At 42.0% G+C, this 13,730-nt stretch overlaps 1 non-coding gene across 1 annotated transcript; it reads right to left on the reverse strand.

Moving 5' to 3' along the window:
• Window positions 1–12,462: 12,462 nt before the first annotated feature.
• LOC112546953 (U4 spliceosomal RNA) lies at window positions 12,463–12,597 on the reverse strand. The gene has a single exon (XR_003090684.1). It is a non-coding gene; the product is annotated as a U4 spliceosomal RNA (small nuclear RNA).
• Window positions 12,598–13,730: the final 1,133 nt, after the last annotated feature.

The raw sequence follows: 13,730 nt of genomic DNA on the forward strand, positions 1-13,730 counted from the left end.
GATCAGAGCCTTGTACTCATGGTCAGATCATTTTTCTTCCACCATTTTCAACCCAAATGTCTGTGGAAGGCCCAGTGTAACCCAGGCCTGCTTAGTGTGGTGATCTGTACTCCTCTTGTGGCACCTAGACCATCTAGAGATTGATGTGTCTGCTACAGCCTTAGTTAAGAGCCACGTAACTTTTCGCTCATGGAGTAGAACTCCTACACCAAGTTTCAGAGATTCCAGGTTCAGTCACATCTGCTGATGAGCAAGGTTTGTCGGCATTACAGTAGGAATAAATTAGGGCTGCCCTTCTGCTGGGATTTTAGACAGAGACTCAACATATGGATACCAGGGAGAGGGGGTGAGAGCTAACGACTGTACCCTGGAGCATCCATGGAAGAGTTACAGGGATTTAGCCTTAAGCTTCCTTAAATGTTCCAAAGGGTCTCCGTGTGGAGTTCAAGCATCTAGGGAAAGCATATTTTTAGAGTGGGGGTAGATCTATCAATACAAATGCTCCAGTGGAAGAGGAACCATCTCGTTGCTACCAAATCAAAATAGAAACTCTTTACATGTACCTTGCAGTAAATAACTACACCAGGTTCAAAGCAGTGGGAAAACTGGCACACTTTTTCTCCCTTAATTTGTGTACTTTTGTCATCTTTGCCAAAATGTATTTCTAAAAGGTTTTTAGTTCTAAATGCAAAGCCCAGATAATGACTTTAATTCATTATCTCTGGGATTGTCTTCCTACAACACTATTCTGGTTCCAGCTTGTAATTTGGTTGCCAAAGCACTGTACTGTGACATTCCTGCCTTCCCAACACTTTGTTTTGTTTGTTTAGAAGGCAATGGCCCTCTTGTCAAGAGAGAGGATCTGGCTTTTATTCTATGCCCTGCTGGTAGATTGTAAAATCTCTTGTTTAAAGCTGACAGCACCAGAAGCTCCAGTAATGTATTTTTGGAAACTCATATTGTTACTGTATAGAATTTTATGCATGGGTTGTTGCTGCACCTTGTATAAATTGCCAGATATCCATGGAAAAGCAAGGAATTAAATAATTTAATTCCTTTGACAAAAGGTTAAAGGTTCAAGGTAATAGGGATGGGGAAAAGAAGGATTTCAAACTTTCTTTGTGTAAGAATTCTATTATTGCATTTTGCTCTAGCCCTAAAGAGAGGTCACATCCAAAATTCTTTTGGGGTAATGGCTAGTTTTGGGTTGGATGAATGAGTGCAGGAAGAAGGATTCTGTTGTTAGCAGGGCTCTAGTGTTGTACTCTGCTCTAGGGACACACTGTTTAACATTCTGATTAGTGTGAGCCATGGAGATAGAGTGTGGTTAAGGAGTTCTCCACTGTTAAACAGTTTCTCTGGAGTATAGCATGTAGAAGCGTGGGATAAGGGAGAACCGAACATTTGTATTGACACTTGAGGTATGTCTACACTGCAGAGTTTTTCCGGAAAAACAATACTTTTGTCCACACTGCTATGGAGATTCATTGTTTATGCAAATTCAGACTAACATGGCTACCCCTCTGATACACAGCTATGGAGTTCTTTTGACAAAAAGTTGAAAGAATAGAGGGGTTTTTTTTATGGCAATAAACCTTTCTATGAGGAAGAAGCCTTTTTCTGAGGGCCCTGACGGTGGACTTTCCAATGCCGAACTGGTTGCCCACTGACTGGTAGCTTTCTGGAATGGCCAGCTTCCAGATGGTGATGGTGATCCGCTTCTCCAGAGGGTGGCGGGTCACACCTGGGGGTCCTGTCGTCTGAGGGAAGGGGCAAGCCAGGCACACAGCTCCATGAAGGTGGCCTTCCACATTCTGAAGTTTTGGAGCAACTGCTGGTCATTCCACTGCTGGTGTCCAGCTTCCAGAACCTTCTTTCTACTATGGTGTGCAGTTGCAACGTTATTGCTCCCATATGCAGACAGAGGGTCTCGCTGATGAGCTCAGACCTGAGCTCATGCAGGACCATGAATACAGTCTGCACAAAATGCTTCAGAAGCTGCTGCATGGCAATTTGGGGCCATGACATGCCCAGAGGCAGATCTGGCTCCATGGCAAGGAGTGCTGCCGTTTCCAAAAGTTGGGCAACCAGAGTACACACTGAAAAAGCTTTGCTTTCTCTCAGAGAGGTAGGCAAGCAAGCAGCAGAAGCTGAGAAATGGCTGTCCAGGGGGGGTCCCTTTAAGCACGCATCTCAGCTAGCCTTACGCAACAGCACCCTGAAACAACTGCTGACCTAATGCCCTGCCTAAACTGGTTCTGGGTGGCCTTTAATGCAAGATAGTGCCAATCAATGTGGATACTATCTTTTGAAAAAGCACATTGCTTTTTTGTTGTGCTTTTGCTGTGTAGATGCTCTCTTTCAAAATAAGCTTCTCTGGAAGATCTCTTCTGAAAGAAGCTTGCAGTCTTGATGTAGCCTTAAAGACCTGTCCTGGGATTTATGAACTCTAATTTGTAAACCCTTGTTCCAGCAGACAAGCCAGTTTACCCAATTTTTGTATGTTTGATCTCTGATGAAAGGAGGTTATTGTCTGGTCCCACTACTTTAAGGAGCTATATTTAACTTGCTGTAACCTGACTCCCTCATGATGCTGGTCATCGTCTCTTCTGGAGTAAAGCACTGTTTCTCCTGCAGAAGTCTTCAGTCTCCCCAATCCTGAACAACAGCAGATGCGTCAAGGGGTATCAGATGGACATCTTTTTCCACATTGGAAGACCTTGACTTTGCAGATGACCTTGCGTTGCTTTCCCATACCCATGAACACATTCAGGAAAAGACACAATGCCTATGCACTTTGGACGCCAGGTTGGACTAAGAGTTAGCCAGAAAAAAACAGAGATTATGACTCTCAATATAGATTTACCAGCACCAATCATGATAGATGATGCAGACTTACCCAGCACAGACAGATTTACATACTTAGGCAGCATCATCCGCCATGATGGAGGCACCAAGAGCAGACTAAGAGCAGAGCAGACTAAGTAAGGCCAGAAATGTCCTCAGGAGTATGATCAATGTATGGCGATCTACACAGTGCAGTGTCCACATCAAGCTTAAGCTGTACCAGAGCTGTGTCATATGAACACTACTATACTGCTCAGAGTGCTGGCGGATGACAAGGTGCGACCATGCCAAGCTCTCATCCTTTTGCACCACCAGCCTTCGTAAGATATTTCACATCTTTTGGCTGAAAAGAATCTCCAAGCACGACCTGCTCCTGCAATGCCACCAGGAAGACATGAACACTATCATTGTGAGAAGACATACTGGAGAAAATGGCCAAAGAAAGACAAAAATGGAGAACCTTTGTTGCTGCCCTACATGCCAGTGGGCGTAATAGGCATTAACTAACCTGACTGAATATTAGTGGGATGCACCAAGTTCATAGTTATCATTCCCTCCCATCCACATCATTTGATGCGAGTCACACAGAGTTACTGTGGCAGCTTGGTTCTATAATGTGCACCTCTCAAGGGATGTCTATTCCTGCAGACATCATATGTCAGCATGCAAAGTATAGGCACTGCACATCCCCTAGCATGAGAATAAATAGCATAGATGGTGACACACTGCATAGGCAGGTAGAGGAAAGACATGCCTTAACCCCTATGTATTCTAAACTGCTTTCTCTGCACCCAAACAGTACCTCCCCCATCTATAATGATATTTTAACATGTAGAGACCTGGTGCTTCCTCACTGCTGGAGCCTTTCCTTGTTTCAGGAAGTTGCTGGATCCTTTCCCCACAGCAGGGGCAGGCTGTAACGGTGGGGAAAGGCTCTGACATGTGGCAATGGCTGGGAAAGGCTTCAGCAGCAGGAAAGTGCTGAAACTTTTCCCCACTGCCTCAGCTTCCACTCATGCCAGAGTCTTTCACTCTTGCTACATCTAGACTACATCCCTTTTTAGGAAAAGGGATGTAAATTAGACGTATCGCAATCACTAATGAAGCGGGGATTTAAATCTCCCGCGCTTCATTAGCATAAAAATGGCTGCCGCTTTTTTCAGCACGGAGCTTTGTTGGAGAAAAGCGCCAGTCTAGACTCTGATCTTTCGGAAAATAAAGCCTTTACTGAAAGATCCCTTATCCCTTATTTCAAGAGGGATAAGGGATCTTTCGGAAAAGGCTTTATTTTTCGAAAGATCAGCGTCTAGACTGGCGCTTTTCTCCAACAAAGCTCCGTGCTGAAAAAAGCGGCAGCCATTTTTATGCTAATGAAGCGCGGGAGATTTAAATCCCCGCTTCATTAGCAATTGCGATATGTCTAATTTACATCCCTTTTCCGAAAAAGGGATGTAGTCTAGACGTAGCCCTTGTGTATTACTCTGCTGCATTGCTACACTGTATACCACCATCCAGAGTGTGAAGTGCAAAAATGCAGTCACTAGGCAGCACTGCATGATTACATGTTCCTAAAAGCAAAACTATCCCTTTAAAAATTACAAACGTTGTTATTCTCATTATAAGAATCTTATCTAATTATATTAGCCTTATGTGCTCTGATTATCTGATCTTTTTTCAGCTTATTCCCCTGAAAAACATCATGATATAGAAATAGATCATCATGTACTGACACACAATAGCTATTTCAGACAGAAAGCTCTAACCCGGGACATCTTTCAACCATCTGCTCCCTGCCTCTCTTCCCTCTGTCAAAGCAGTCCCTTATTCCTAAACTCCTTCACAGTTCCCTAGCTAGAACTGAAATGTCTAGCTCTAAGGACACAGTTTGATAGGAACAGCTCCCATCCAGCTTTTCTGATAGGTGGCTCTTTAAACATGTCAGAGATTAGCAGCAGCAACCTTAGAGAGTAGCTGGTTTCTTACTGCGTTTCCGTCCCTTCCAACTGGTAAGTATTTATTGTATGCTGTATAGAGACTCATAAACAGTGCAAGTAGGCTTAGAGGGTAGAGCACCAATGGAACAAACTAAGTTCAGCTTAGTGGACCGAGATATTTTTTCCCTTAATTTCAAATATCCATGAGGCAAGTTACTCTTGGTGTGTAAAGGACACAATGCCTATAGAACAGAGTTGTCTGTGAGTTCTACAAATGTAAGCTGTCAGCGTTCCCAGAGTTGAAAAAATTTCTGTAATAAATCAAAAACAGTGGTTGGTGAATGATGGCAGAGACTAATCTGCAGATATTTTGATTTATAGAGTTTTGTTCTGAGTACACATGCACTCACGCACGCTCCTGACATGTGTCTGGCATGAGAAATGCCTTTCTAACTTCAGTCTCAGCCTGCAACATTGTACATATGTTAGACAGTCGTCTATTTTTACACTCTCATCAATAGAGTTCATGAACATTATGAATGTAGGTAAGAAAGTGGTGACTCCTTGTTTTAAGGTTAGACTTGATGAGTTGTTTTAACTATATTTGATTGCATCTCTTATGCAAATGAAGTTATCTATTGTACTTGCATATATTCAAATCTTACAGACTTTTAAAATCTAAATATGTTTTAATACCTGAAAATAGGATATTCTTTTCACACAGCTTTTTTGAGGCACTTTAGATTTGTAATAAATCTGACAGCCAATGTATCATCCATTAATTTTATACTTGTAATTATTGGGAAGATTAATGTAGTTTGCCCATAGACTACAGTTTAAACAATTAAGCAGCCACTAGATGTTCTGTCAGCAAGTTAAATACAAATCAACCATGATCTGAAAAGTACACTGCTTTAAATATAGGATTGTATCATTTTTTGTAATATCGATTTTTGTGGCTGGTGTGATATTGGTACTGTTCACATCTAAAGAAAACCGAATAAAAATATCTCCTAGCAAAGCCTTTTCTGTGCTGCATTACAATAGTTATTTAGACATGTGACTTAAGATTTGCTTTGAACTATAAGATGTGATTCTGCTTTCACACCAGTTTTAGTGATATAATTCCACTCGTATAGTGAACTTACCCCTCCATATCCATTTCTATTTTACTCAATGTGCTGCTCTTGAAATACATAGAAATTATGAATTTAGTCCAATTGGGGAGCAGAGCTCATTGGCTCATGAGAAGAAAATATCCATCAGTTGGTTGGCACCAGAAAAATGACTTGCATCTTGATGACATCCAGTTCCCGATGCATCAAATCAAAATGGTCAGCCATTTACATAAATAGGTGTTCAGTAAGTAGTTATGTCCTTTCAGAGAGGTGCCAACACCCAAGATATATGCAGTTTCTCTGGTAGATACTCTAAATATGGGAGACAGCCTGTCTCAATTTATTTGTAGTTTCACTAAATTATAGAGCCCATCCCCATAGTAGGGAGGCTGAGTTGAATTTATTGGATGTCTGGCCTAATTCAGAATTTCACATTGGACTTCTTTATACAATTGAAGTCACACCTAGGAAATGTTTGAAAATAACTGTTTTGCAAGGGGCAAATGTCACATGTAAAGGAGTGTTGGAATTTAGGCCATTGCAGTACTTCACTGCTTCATAAGATAAGCCCTGTGTGATCATCATAAGAGTTACTGAGAGCTATCTGGCATCACACGTTTTTTCTTTCGGGCAGCTTAGACAGTACCTTATTTTGGGGTGTGGAAGGAGAAACCAGAGAGGGATTTGATGATAGGTACTGAGGTGCAGGGCAGGCCAGGCCATGTTTTGGACATGCATTGTCTTATTGATGGCACCAGCTTCTTGGAATTAGAACAGTTGGCATCCCAACCAGGGATGAGGTTAGTAAAACGTAAAGAAGTTTTTAGTCGGTGGTTACTTGTAATGTTTTGTCTTCTGATGATTTAGTTACAACTTCGGTGCAAAGCTTTTTTTTCCAAAGTATGACTCGGTGGCCAGAGTGTCCTCTTGTATGTGAAGAAGAGTGTTTCACTATTGTTGGGTTTATATCCCTAACCAGGGAGCTTCCCAAAGGAAGGAAGAATGCTTGTTTGGTTCCTGCTCTGTGGCACTATATGATGGGCTAACACCTGATGAGATTATTAGGGTTCAGCAGCACTATGACAGGATTGCATCATGACTTCTGTTTGAATTTCAACCTTTCTGAGTATACGACACCCACTAAATCACTGCAGGACCCAGACTGAGAGTGGCATTTAAAACCATATATGTCTTTACATGATGCACATGTAGGGAGACAAGACATATGGGACAGTACCATATTTAAGCATGCCTGCAGGTATCCTAACTTTTTCTTAAAAATGGACAAATTGCCTTATATTTTCTCTCTCTCCCAAGTAATGGTGGGTCATGCTGCTGGCCAGATCCCTATTTGCCAGCCACCCGCCCATCAGCGAGTATATGTGTGGGGTGTCCAGTGGTTGATGATGCAGTTGGGTGTGCAAAGTTGGTGGCAAGGTAAACCTGAAATGCGTGGGGCTGGCCATTCCCTCTGCTGGTTCATCAGCTCAGACTCTGTTGCATTCCAATTGTGGGCCAGCAGGGCCCTGCTCCCCCCTCCCATTATAGCCTGCCACTGATTGTGCATTGTGACTGGCAGTGGTTGGTGAGTGTGAGCAGATGAAGGTGGTGACTTGTTTCCTCTGCCGCCCTTCTTGCTGACCTTTCACTGCTATGCTCCATCATGTTCCCCCCCCATACTTCCATATTGTCCCCTGAAGAGGACATCCCTTCCCATGTATCTCCTCAGGAAGATGTGACTCCAAGTACCATGAGAAGTGAGTATGTCCTTGGGACCCAGTCAGGCAAGGAGGGTGGGGAGCACTGGCCAGGCAGGGTAAGATCAATTGGTCACCCCATCCATGTGAGAAAGTTATACGCACGCACGCGCGTGTGTGTCCCCTCCTCTTCCTGTGTGAATGCTAAAGCCTTAAAGATAAGAAGGGGTATGTCTACACTACCCTCCTAGTTCGAACTAGCGGGGTAATGTAGGCATACCGCACTTGCAAGTGAAGCCCGGGATTTGAATTTCCCAGGCTTCATTTGCGTAAGCGGGGAGCCGCCATTTTTAAAACCCCGCTGGTTCGAACCCCGTGCAGCGCGGCTACACGGGGCACGAACTAGGTAGTTCGAACTAGGCTTCCTCGTGAAATGAGGAGTAACGGTAGTTCGAACTAGGAAGCCTAGTTCGAACTACCTAGTTCGGGCCCCGTGTAGCCGCGCTGCACGGGGTTCGAACCAGCGGGGTTTTAAAAATGGCGGCTCCCCGCTTATGCAAATGAAGCCCGGGAAATTCAAATCCCGGGCTTCACTTGCAAGTGCGGTATGCCTACATTACCCCGCTAGTTCGAACTAGGAGGGTAGTGTAGACATACCCAAGGTAAATAAAAAGAATCTAGCCAAGCAGTATTTATGTTTAATACGGGCTCAATCAACTTGATGCTAATTTGAACATTTACACGGCATAGTTCTGGTTGATTGCCATTGAACTCACTTGAGCATGAATAATTTTACCACATGCCCCATATTCAACATAAGGAAATATGGTCACCCAATGCATCTGCCAATGCAAAAAACCCAGCCATTTTCTGATTTAAAGTTCAACTTTTGAAAGTGCTGTATAATCTAGAAGGTTATGTGGATTGCTTTTAAATTTGGTATGGTTTATAATGACATGGGATAGCATTAGTGAGCCAGGTTTGGGACTAAGTGGTTCCTGAATTATAGACCCCCCTCCGTTTCTTTCTGCCGCTTTGTACTATTAAATTGAGAGGTACTAATGACTGGATTAATAACAGACTTCATTAAATCTGATGGCTGTGAACTCATCCTTCAATTAACATAACTAAGGACAAGTTAATTACAAGCTCCCACCAAAGACACATGGGTTTCTGACCAAGTGGCTGAAGATTGGCACAATTTGTGAGTCATGGGTGAGGAATTCTATTTTGAGAGGAATGTAATGCAAATTTTTGAGGAAAAAATTAGTCATGCTTCCTGGGAGTGGACGGGAATTTGGAGACAGAGCAATTGATAAATAGGGCTGAAAAGTTTGGGGATGCAGAAAGCAGGACAAATAGGAATGGTTTATAGTGGGAAGGAGAAACGTTGGAGGCTCAGGAAGGTTGCAGGCATGGCGCCTACAAACCTGCCAATGTCCCCCACATACACAATGTAATTCAGAATCGCTTCACAGCCTTTTACAAGTCCCTTTCAGGGTGTCTGTCAATGTACACTTTCACCTACTTGTTATTAAAGCATTAGAGCCATCTTATATTCCACCTAACTGATGGCAATCACCTTTTCAATAAAAGTTCTATGCCCTGCTACCAATATAAGACTCTGTTTTGCATAGAAATGAAGCCTACTGCACCCTGAAGATACACATGCACCTCTAGACTTTGTTCACACATGGAAGGGTGCAAAAATAGAGATCCCCATATCCCAACCACAACTCTGTTGTGCACCTTAAATTATGTGTTCTCATATCACAAATACATTTTTACCAACTATTTCCTCCTCCATTTAGAATAGCACACCTAACATGCTGAGTGCACCTGAAGTGCATGCAAATAATTCTCACTGCTATGGCCAGCTGCTGGAGAATAGAAAGAAGGAGGCGGGAGAAACATCTTTTTTTCCCCATTGTCTTTTAATAGTTGTAGATAAAAACCTGTAGTGAGTGCATGAGTTGTAAAAGGAGGTAAAATGCTTGTTGCTTCAGCAATTTTAGGGTTGCCAGTACAAAGTTATGTGTGTTAATAGGGCTTTAAAGAGGCATTTTTGAAAGAGGGCAGAGTAAAAGTTGCGTGGGAAACCTGAAGAGTGAGGAAATGACAGAATACAGAGTTAACCTTGCTTAGTGGTAACAAAGGTTTGCTTGCTTGTTTGTTCATTTGTTTTTTGCCATTGAGTGGTTTTTCAATTGAGAAAGCATGGCTTGGTGGGATGCATTCCCATGGGTAAATATTCTTTGGAGTGATAAAGGTTTGCTCTTATGGCATATGAGCAAGATGCCAACAACATGGTGACTGTTCACTGATCTTGTTTTAAATACTAATTGGTAAATGAAGAACAGTCTTGCTGTAGACAGGCATCAATTCACAGACAAGAGTTCCCTTTACAGTTATTGGTCTGGACATACTTAATTGGCACTGGAAGTATGAGTGTGTTGGGGTTAGTAGATAAGAATAGTACATAGAATGTCTGGGTGGTACTGGAAATTAATAGTATTTTTATATTGCTAATGTAAAATTAATTGGGAGTGGGACATATATAAGCTTCAGTCCAAGCAGGTTAATGTATGTCTCTATGGTGAACTCCAGTTTTTATTCCTTGTTTGACTTGGGGATTATGCACCTGGGATTCGAGTGCAGGGAGATGGCATAATAATCGCTGATCATATAATATTAATACAGCTGAAATAATTGCTCATTTCTTTGGAGGTAACAGAATATATGTTAAGTTAATAAAAAACATATTGCAGTCTTTTGCCATCCTCTTACTAATGACTGGCTTCTCACTATTTCCTATGCTGTGGTAACAGTTTTTATTTATTTAATGTATAATTTCCCAACCCGTCTTGCACATCTCAGGAGTAGAATGTATACAACAAAGAAAATTCTCCTGTTGGAGTATAGAAAGAGTGGAAAATCCAATATAACTATATTCCTGTAATGTCCTGAAGATGGCACAATAAGCACATCCTGATTCAGGATTTGTTATAGGTCATCCTGCAAAACTGAACATGTTCTTGCTAAAATATAACTTCTGTGAATGAGCCCTTCTTAAAGTATAAGCAAAGGAAAATTTGTGAACGTTTTAACCATATTCTATTGTTAACATTATTTTACAAGGGACACAAGCTGATGGTTTTATGCTACCTAAAAGGTTAGGCATAAACAGGTAGCTGGTCAGAGACTTGTCACAATCAGATGTTGCTGACAAGAGTAAGTGTAGTTTTTATCAATACATTTCCTTTGCAATTGTAAAACAGCTGATAATCTTATCTCTAGCATAGTATATAAGCTACAGTCAAATGCCAGTATTTATTAAATCCATTATGAGTATGAGCAAGAAAAATACTTGCATAATCTCTTTTTTATTATATTAAAATCCCATAATATCATAAAAAGAAAATATCAAGTGTCAGGTTACATTAATGAATTAGTATTACATCCAAGGTAACAATAACTATGGTCCCCCAAACATCTGTGGGATAGCCTGTACATACATGGTTTACAACAGCAGTAAAGCTATATCATTCACAGTGCTGTGTGCGATCAACCTCTAAATGGAACCTGAGGGGAACTAGAAGCATTTTACAGGAGACATGCAATACTTTGCAGGATCAGGCCTTTAAATCAATTTCAAAAGGAAGGTGCCATCTGTCTATTTTTAACCTTCTTCATGTAAATCTTCACTCACTTAACTGGCATGTTCAATATGTCCAATATAGCAGAAAATGGGCAAATGTTGGATTCTTTTATTGTTTTTTCATAACCCCTCCTATTAGTGATTTTTATTTGCATAAATGTTGGGGAAAGATAACAAAGGCAATAGTATTATTACATAGGCTGATTCTGCCCTGTGAAAGTGGTGAAGCAGCAACCCTGCTAGCTTTGGTGAGCCTCTACAGAGGGCTAAAGTGACTCATCTAGTGTCTCCTAATAAACCATCTTGTTAGTCTTTAAAGAGCTGCATAGTCCTGTCTTTTGTTTCAGCAAGCCCAAACTAACACAGCTACATCTCTTACTCATCCAGGCCGTGTCCAGACTCAGGGGTTTTTTCGGGAAAAGTAGTCTTTTCCCGAAAAAACTTCCCCTGCGTCCAGACTCAAGCTGCGTTCTTTCAAAATTATTTCGAAAGAACGCGGCTTTTCTTTCGATGGCGGTAAACCTCGTTTCACGAGGAAGAACGCCTTCTTTCAAAAGTTCCTCTTTCGAAAGAAGGCGTTCTTCAATGTAAATAGGGCTTTTTCAAAAGAGAGCATCCAGACTCGCTGGGTGCTCTCTTTCGAAAAAGCGGATTGCTCTTTCGAAAGATCCGCCTGCAGTCTAGACGCGATCTTTCGAAAGAGGCTCTTTCGAAAGATGCTTTCGAAAGAGCCTCTTTCGAAAGAAGCCTGCAGTCTAGACATAGCCCTAGTGAGGTGTGAGTTGGGGGGGAAGAGCCAGTATGATGCTACACTTCCCCCTGCAGTGATTCTGGCTTGTTTACTGATACATTTTCATAGAGTAATGAGACCTGAAAGAGCACAACCTCTCTGCTGTACCTTGGCCAGGGGTGGAAGGGAGCACAGCACTGCAGCTACTGGTGCTTCTGCCCCACCCCACTCAGCCATCCCTGACTATGCAGCTACCTTGAAGGGTATAGGCTTGGTGCCTCTGCTATTTTTTGTTCCTGAGTTCCTGTCCCCTCTATACCTCTGTTGGTCCTTGAGACATCATGACTTGGACACTAATTCTTCCCCCTGCCTTCATTTATACACTAGAACTGGAAGGGACCTTGAGAGGTCAATGAGTCCAGTCCCCTGCCCTCATGGCAGGACCCAGTACCATCTAGACCATCCCTGTAAAAATCAGCCTCATTTGAGACTGTCCAAAATTGCCAATGCCATTGCAAGCCAGTGTGGCTGTGTATTGGTAAAAGTTTCCAACTAGCACTAATCATGCCTCAAATGTATCACATTGGCTATGATACTGCCACTGTGCAAACAAACCATCTATAATATTTAATGTAACTAGGCTTGGACTACATTATGGTGCATCCTAATATTGAAGTTACTTTGGCAGGAGCATGTGATGGGAGCGTCATTCACTAGGGGCTATGTATTTCCAGAAAGAGAAAACAAATCATGCAACTGAGACTCCTGCGCTTAAGCGCCCCTACATGGGTGGTGATGGGGAAATTGTCCTTTAGAGACAATTCTTCCCAAGCAGCCTAATGTGCTGGGATGTATGCAGCCTGAACCATTCTTACAAATCCACTTTTGCTTTTCTGACCATTACAGGAATTAAAAGACATTGCTGGGCCACTGTGGAGGATTGTATCCCCTTGGGCTACATCTACATTGCGCATTCTTGCACAAGAAGATATGCAAATGAGGCACGGCAATTAGTATCATACCTAATGAGCTGCCATTTTTGCGCAAGGGACTTTTGCACAAGAGCCATTCTGCCTGAAAATAAGTGGCAGAACGGCTCTTGCACAGGAGGGGGATTTTGCACAAAAGAACCTTGCACAAAATGGCAACTCATTAGGTAATCAAATGATGCGAGGCAATATTCATTGTCACGCCTCATTTGCATAACTTCTTGTGCAAGAATGCGCAATGTAGACATAGCCCGGATGTATTTGGCACTGGCATGGTAGAACATATAAATCAAATCTCTCTTGCTCCATTAAGCCCATGGTTCTGATGAGTCCCAAGTCAAGTGTAATAAAATTATTTTAACCTTGGAAGCTTATTTTATTCATGGGATATGATTGTTATTAGTAGCTCCCGTAACATTCCACTATATTAACAATGGCTCAGCGTCTGCTACTAGTCATAACACCAGCCAAGTCTCCCTTCCTCTGCTTAAGTCCTCAATACACAGTGGTGGGTACTTAAAAGAGTATCAATTCTTGTGACCTAAGGATGTGCAGTAAGCTAACTGCAATATTTGCAATAGTCAGGGTATTTTCTATTTTAAGCATTGGGAAGTACAAAGGAATACTCCAGGGTCTGTGAAATTGGCAAATACATAAAGACCCCCATTATAGTCACTCTTGTTTCAGGAAATTTCTAGCATGAGTTTAAAAAGGGAAAGCAAAATATTAAGAAAAATTAGAGCTATTACTGGAGCTA

Source organism: Pelodiscus sinensis, chromosome 5, assembly GCF_049634645.1.
Source record: "Pelodiscus sinensis isolate JC-2024 chromosome 5, ASM4963464v1, whole genome shotgun sequence".
Lineage (NCBI taxonomy): Eukaryota > Metazoa > Chordata > Testudines > Trionychidae > Pelodiscus > Pelodiscus sinensis.